At 51.2% G+C, this 6,615-nt stretch overlaps 1 long non-coding RNA gene across 1 annotated transcript; it reads left to right on the top strand.

The window, feature by feature from the left end:
- The first annotated feature begins 591 nt into the window (after window positions 1-591).
- LOC136286015 (uncharacterized) lies at window positions 592-3,655 on the top strand. Its single transcript, XR_010719687.1, has 3 exons — window positions 592-711; window positions 2,393-2,480; window positions 3,573-3,655. It is a non-coding gene; the product is annotated as an uncharacterized lncRNA (long non-coding RNA).
- Window positions 3,656-6,615: the final 2,960 nt, after the last annotated feature.

Here is a 6,615-nt window from a genome sequence, read left to right on the forward strand (position 1 = left end):
GGGCCGGGCCCAGCCCTGCCCTGCCCTGCCCTGCCCGCCCCCCACGGCCGGGCCTCCCTCGGCCCTCCCGTGACCGCGGGGCTACCATGTGCATCTCCCACCCCGTGCCTTCCTCCCTTCCTCCTTCCCTCCCCTTCCCCACCGCCTGCGCAGGCAGGATGCGCGCGGCACCGCCATCCCCCAGCGGGAGCCCTGCGCGGCGCGGCGCGGTGCGGTGGGGCGGGCACCCCGCTCCCCCGCCGCGGCCCGGCCCCAGCGGAACGGCGGAGACAAAGTTTGCGGCGGCGGCGGCGGTGCCCGTGCAGCGCAGGGCAGGCCGGGCGGGCGGCGGGCTCGGTGCATGCCTGGTGCGTGGATGAATCGCAGCAGGCGGCGGCGGGCGGGGGCGGGGGCCGCGGCCGGCGATTGGGCGGCGCGGCGCTCGGAAGCACTTTGTTTTCTATTCTAATGAGGGCGGAGCGGGGCTTGTGGATATTTACGTTGAGGCGGGAGCCGCCGCCCTTCATTCACCCACATGGTCCCCGAGCCCGACCGCTGCTGCCGCCGGGACCTGCCTGCGCGCCACTTCCCTCCCCCCCCCGCCTCTTCCCCCCCTCATCCACCCCGCCGGGGAGCGGCGCGGAGCGGCTCTTCTCGACTGGGCCGGCAACGCCGCGCCGGGGCCGCGAGAGAAGGAGGAGGAGGGAAGATGGTGGCGGCGGCCGCTGGCTGGTGAGTGTCGCTGCCGCGCGCGTGTCGCTGACAGGAAACCTGTTGTGAGGCGGTGGCGGCCGCCCGGTGCGGGGGGCGAGCCCGGGAAAACAGCGCGGCGACGGGGGGCGGGCGGGCGGCTCGGAGGCGGCGGCGACGGTAGCTGGTGGGGCCGCTGCGAGTGGCCGGGGCGGTAGGAGGGGGTGTGGGTGGGCGGCGGGGGGAGCCAGGAGAAGGGCGCATGGCGCGGCGCCTCCCGAGCTCGCACACGGGGCGGGAGGGGCTGGAATGAGGGAGATTTGAAAAAGCGTGCGCGCCGCTCGCCGCTGCAGTGAGTCCCGCCGCCCCCTTCCCGCCCCCCCCCCCCCCCCCCCCATCCCGCCGCGCTCCGGGCCCGGGGCGCCTCGCCGGGCCAGGGTGGCGCGGGGAGCGGCCGAGCCCCCGGGACGGGCAGGGCGGCGTGCGCGGCACAATGGCAGCGGCTGCCGGGGGTGGGCGCGGGCGGGGGTTCTGCCCCCGCGGCCCGCGGGGGGAAGGCCCGTCCGGGAAAGTTTGCGCCGTACCCGGCGCGGCTGCGGGGGGGAGCTGGCGGCGCCAGAACAAAGCCGCACGTGGGGCAGAGGCCGCGGCGGCGGCGCGGGGGCTCCGCTCGCCGCCCACGCCCAGCTCGGGAACGGCAGCGGCGGTAAAAGAGGCGGCGGGCGGGGAGGGACTGGGGGGAGGGCGCGGGTCGGGGGGGCCTCTTGGGGAGTTCCCGGCGGAGGCGCTTTGTGCTCTGTCGCCCCCCGGGGGAGGGGGCGCGGGGCCCCGGGGAGGGGGCAGCGCCGCGGGCTCCGAGCGCGTCCCGGGCCCCTCCGCATGGGCTTTTGTTCGCAGGAGGGGCGGGGGCGGCGGGCCCGTCTCTTCCCCCTCCCCCCCCCCCCCCCAGTTCTCCGCCGAGGTGCGGGACCTCCCGCTCCTCTCGGGCAGGCGGACGGGGGACAGCGGGCGCGCCCCGCGCCGCCTCTCAGGAGCCGCGAGCTTCATTACGAAATCGGCGCGGCGGCGGCAGCTGCGGGCCCTCGGCGGCGCCATGTTGCTGGGAAGGGGGAGGAGGCGGGGGACATGGCGGCGGCTGCGTGCTGAGGCCGATTGTTCCCTGTTAGGCCCGGAGCCGCGTGTGGGCAGCGGCGGCCCGGAGAGCCGCTTCCCCTCCCCCCCCGCCGCGGCCCCTTCCCGGTGCTGGCGGCCCCCGGGCGCGGGCGGGCCCGACTCTTTCGCGTCCGCCCGGGCTGTGGGGCTCGGCGGAGCCCGGGCGGGCGCGCGGGGGGGGGGCGTCACGCCGTAGCCGGGCTGTGACCTCCGCGCTGCCGGCGGCGGCGCCCCCTGGTGGCCGGCTCTGTGTTCTCGGCGAGCACGTGCTGCGCGGTGCGGAGAGCGGGCCCGGCCCGGCAGCGGCCCCGGCCCACAGCACCCACCCGGCAGCGGGGGACGGACCCCGCCTGGGCGCCGAGGGCATCCGCTTACCGGGAAAAAAAGTGGGAACCCGCGTGCGGTGTGTCGCACGGAGCGGTTCGTGGCCGGCCGAGGGGGTATGGAGCGTTTCGCGCCCTCCCCGGAGGGGTGGAGTGGGGATGGGGAGCGGTGGGTTTGGGAACATCCTCGGTGACTTTGTTCACTCCTCCGCAACAAAAGGCAAGTAACTCGGTGGTTTTTTTCGTAGTATCCACACGTGCAGCTGGACATAATGAAGCTTTCTGTGGATGTTGCAGCAGTGTGCTTGTGGAGGAAGTTAGTTTCAACGGATGATGGTAAGTTTTTATTTTTTATATTTTTTTTTTCTTTTAAGTATGGGGGCAAAAGCAGTTCTTTTGAAGTTTAAGCTTAGACTACAGTTGGGACCACTAAATTCCAAATAGTTCCTTGGCATTGAGTGCGTGTGTAGCAGTCCACAATTTCAGTCACTTACAGGAGAATAATGCAAGTTTCCCAAGCAATCATTTGTTTGACTAAAGCAGTTGGACAGTGAGGGAGTTTTAAAAAAATCTTTGTATTTGATATCTTGGATTTTTCTTTCTTTTTCTTTTAACAAAGCTGCTTTTTTAGTCAGCCTAACAGAAGCTAGCTTTTTTGTAGGTTTAAAGTATTGTGATAAATTGGCTGTAAGTATCAAGTAAGGGATACATATTTACATGTTCCTTCAAGTCTATGTTCCTAGTAATGAAGGAATAAAATATGCTTTCAAATTTTGACTGTAGTACTGTCCTGCATTAGTAAACCTCAGATCTGCAATAAGGTGTAGTTTGGTTGTGGTAGTATGTTTTACAGCCATTATTAGAACCTGCTTTTTATTGCTAGATAGACCAATCTAAATGCCGTGGTAGGAATTGTAATTTGAGACAGGGTATCTGTGGCAGTAGCAGCAAATATTCTAACTGGACAGCAAAGTGAGTAATTGGAAAACTTCAAAAGGTACCTGCCACGTCATAAAGTGGCTTCTGGACTTCAGAAAGCTGGTGGTAGGATATGTTGAATCTAATTTTAAAATTTCTTGTTTTCTGAAATTGCGTGTGAACATTTTTAATTGAAAAGATTTGGTGGGAGCTCTTAACCAAATTCAGGTTTGTCTTTGAAAAGTTGACTATTTTTAGCTCTTCAGGTTGTCGTGGCATTCTGAAAATAGTGTGGGAGAAGCATTTATTTCATTTTCACATTTGAGTCTTCTATTGTGAATCAACATTGATTTTGATACTCCTTAGTATTGTGTGTAAGAATCCTTGATTGGGCTGATGGGCTGCTTCAGTTTATTCTGAAGGAGGTCTTTAGCCCAGAAATGTGAATATTTGTTTCAAAGCTTGTAATTTGAAACCTTATCAAATACTCACTTTGTTCTTTTCTTTCAGCAGGTACAAGGTAGACTACATATCTTGAATTACTAAAAAAATGCTGTTTGCGTCAGAGTAATGTCAAAGTGCTTACAGTGCAGGTAGTGATATATAGAACCTACTGCAGTGAAGGCACTTGTAGCATTATGTTGACAACTGCCTCAGGAGATCTTGCAGGACCTCAGAGAATGGAAAGGTACAGTGTGGTGGTGTCAAGTGCTTTTTGTACTAAGGTGCATCTAGTGCAGATAGTGAAGTAGATTAGCATCTACTGCCCTAAGTGCTCCTTCTGGCATAAGAAGTTATGTCTTCATCCAGTCACTCAGGTTAAGACTGTAGATGGTCCAGTAGTTTTCTGCTTTGCAGACTTCTGTTAGTTTTGCATAGTTGCACTACAAGAAGAGAGTGGTTGTGCAAATCTATGCAAAGCTGATGGTGGCCTGTTATAATCTACATCAAGGACTTTGAATGCTTTCTGCTGGTTATGGGATATTTTGTGGCCTTCCTTATTTTAACAGCAGTCTAGTGAATGACAGCTCTTGTAGCACTAAAGTGCTTATAGTGCAGGTAGTGTTCACTAATCTACTGCATTATAAGCACTTAAAGTACTGCTAGCTGTAGAACTACATATTAAGTATGTCTTATAATTTATTTGTTGTTTATTGAACACTGTTCTCTGGTTAGTTTTGCAGGTTTGCATCCAGCTGTATGATACTCTGCTGTGCAAATCCATGCAAAACTGACTGTGGCAGTGACAAGTCAGTCAGTGAGTGTGGAAAAATTATACCCCTTTCTACACAGGTTGGGATCAGTTGCAATGCTGTGTGTGTCTGTGGTATTGCACTTGTCCCGGCCTGTTGAGGTTGGTGGGGATAGAGGCTGAAACACCCTTGTAGCTTTAAGGAATTTCTCCTTCACTGATCCATGAAACTTTAAATTTCTAAGTGTTTTGTTTTTCAGAAATGTCACGTAATTATTCTCTGTGTAACCAGACTTGGATTTATTTTATATTTGGCTTCTTGTTTGTATGTATTGAATTTGTTGCTGACAGTATGTATTCACTGAAATTCTTAAGTGTGGATTTGTTTTTTTTTAAGCTTATATTATTACTTTTCTATTAAACTGAGGTGGATGCTTGTTTACAGTTTCTTCATGATTTTGTTGGGAAGAAATGGTTCTTTGAGTATCAAAAAATCTGGATGAAAGTTCAAATTTGTTCAGTGTAAGCTTGCTTTGCAAATTCAAATTTCATAAAGAATTCAGCAGCTTCCTTTTGTAATGTTTCTTACAGTATTGAAACTGCATTTTCTAAATGGTAATGGGACACATTTTTAGCCTTAGTTCTTCCATCCAGAATTTGTCAAATTAAGGAGTGACAAATGAGGTTATAGGCAGAGCCTTAATCATTCATCACCTATGGAATCTTTATTACGTGTCCACTTATTGTGGAGTGTCTACACTGATGAGTGTAACAGTGGTCAGCGTGTAACCTTTTTAGTGAATCATTAGCATGTGACACATAGCTATGAAATAAAACATTTCTTGAACTTCCTGAAGAACTTACCTGAAGGAAAACTCATCCAAATAAATTTCAAAGAAGCTGAGATTGGTTGTTTAGGGAGATGTGGTAACCAGTTTTATAAGGACGAGTTGCTAAAATCTGGAAGTGGAGCATTCAACACATGAATGAGCTGCATAGTAGTAAACTACATTTGTAGCTCAAATGTTGGTGGGTTTAGTTCTAAAACAGGCTTCCAGAGGACTAATGCTATAAATTCAAATTACTCATTTCGCTGCTTTAAGCCACCAGACCCTTTATAGTACTTTAGAGTAGAATAGAGTTCCTTTGTGATGGGAAACTATGGCTCAGTGCTGCTTTTGCTCTTCTTCAAATTCAAATGGAATATGAAGCTAAATGGGTTGTTCCTAAAGAGTGTTGAACACTGGGTATTGCAATGCTGTCTTGCCATATTACTCTGTCCTCTAGCAAGAAGTCAAAAATACATAGATGGTTTTGGCATCCTTAAACTTCTTTCTGAAGTAACCAAGCCATGTTGGACTTGTGCATGCTGCTCAGTTCCTACTGCTTTTGCTGGCTCTATTCAGGAAATACTGCTCAGATAGGTTTCTTGCCCCAAATGCTCTTTTCCCAAGCTTAAAATTTTCTTAGTCTTGCTGATTAGAGGAGGCTTGTGTCTGTGGAGTCAGCAGATAAGGTGTGTGTCTTGTCCTGATTTCTGGATGCTCAGTTACTGCAGTAATCTCTGCTGGTGATAGCAGGTTCAACTCTTTAAAGTGTAAAAGCAGTATTCTCAAGTTAAAGTGAACAGAAAAATGCTTTAATATGTGATCATGTTTATACTGCCATGTAAATATCAAGTTTTTGAAATTCCTGAAGATGTGTATTGTTAGTTGGATGATAAAGCCTTTTAAAATCAAGTGCTTGCACAAGCAGGTTTTGTGCCAGTGGAGCCTTGTCCATCGAGTGTGTCACAGTGTACCTAATTTTAATACCTTTATGTGCAAATAAAAACTGGCTTTTTTTTTTTTTTTTTTTTTTTTTTTTTTTTTTTTTTTTTTTTTTTTTTTTTTTTTTGTTCCCATCATAAATACTTTTAATGCCTGGACTCCAAAAAATACTTGTACATGGTGCACGTATGAGAAATGATTTTGTGACTTATACAGCATTTTCAAAATGCAGTGAGCTCTGTTTTAGTCAAGAAGCAGTTATGCAGTGCCTTTCTAATACTAGTCTTAAGTTGCATGCTTTCAAAACAGCATTGGCACATCGGCTGTAGAACTTAAGTTTCAAGTCAGTCATACGCTCTTTCTGGAAAATACCTAATATTTTAATGCTGTTTGTACTTTTACACTTCTACTTGAAGTTGTTGATGATATATAGTAGATCCAGTCATGTCTTACATTAAGTTCTATGTAAACTGGGTTTTTTCAGTCATCTGAATGTTTTCTCATAAATAATCATCAGCTCTGTACATTGGTTTCAGTGTAGCTGAGACACTGAAGTAGTTGACAGGAGACTGTAGGGGGAGAAGTAAGTTCA

The sequence above is a fragment of the Chamaea fasciata genome, unplaced genomic scaffold (genome assembly GCF_029207755.1).
Source record: "Chamaea fasciata isolate MVZ Bird 193981 ecotype frontalis unplaced genomic scaffold, bChaFas1.0.hap1 SCAF_2, whole genome shotgun sequence".
In the NCBI taxonomy this organism is placed as follows: domain Eukaryota; kingdom Metazoa; phylum Chordata; class Aves; order Passeriformes; family Sylviidae; genus Chamaea; species Chamaea fasciata.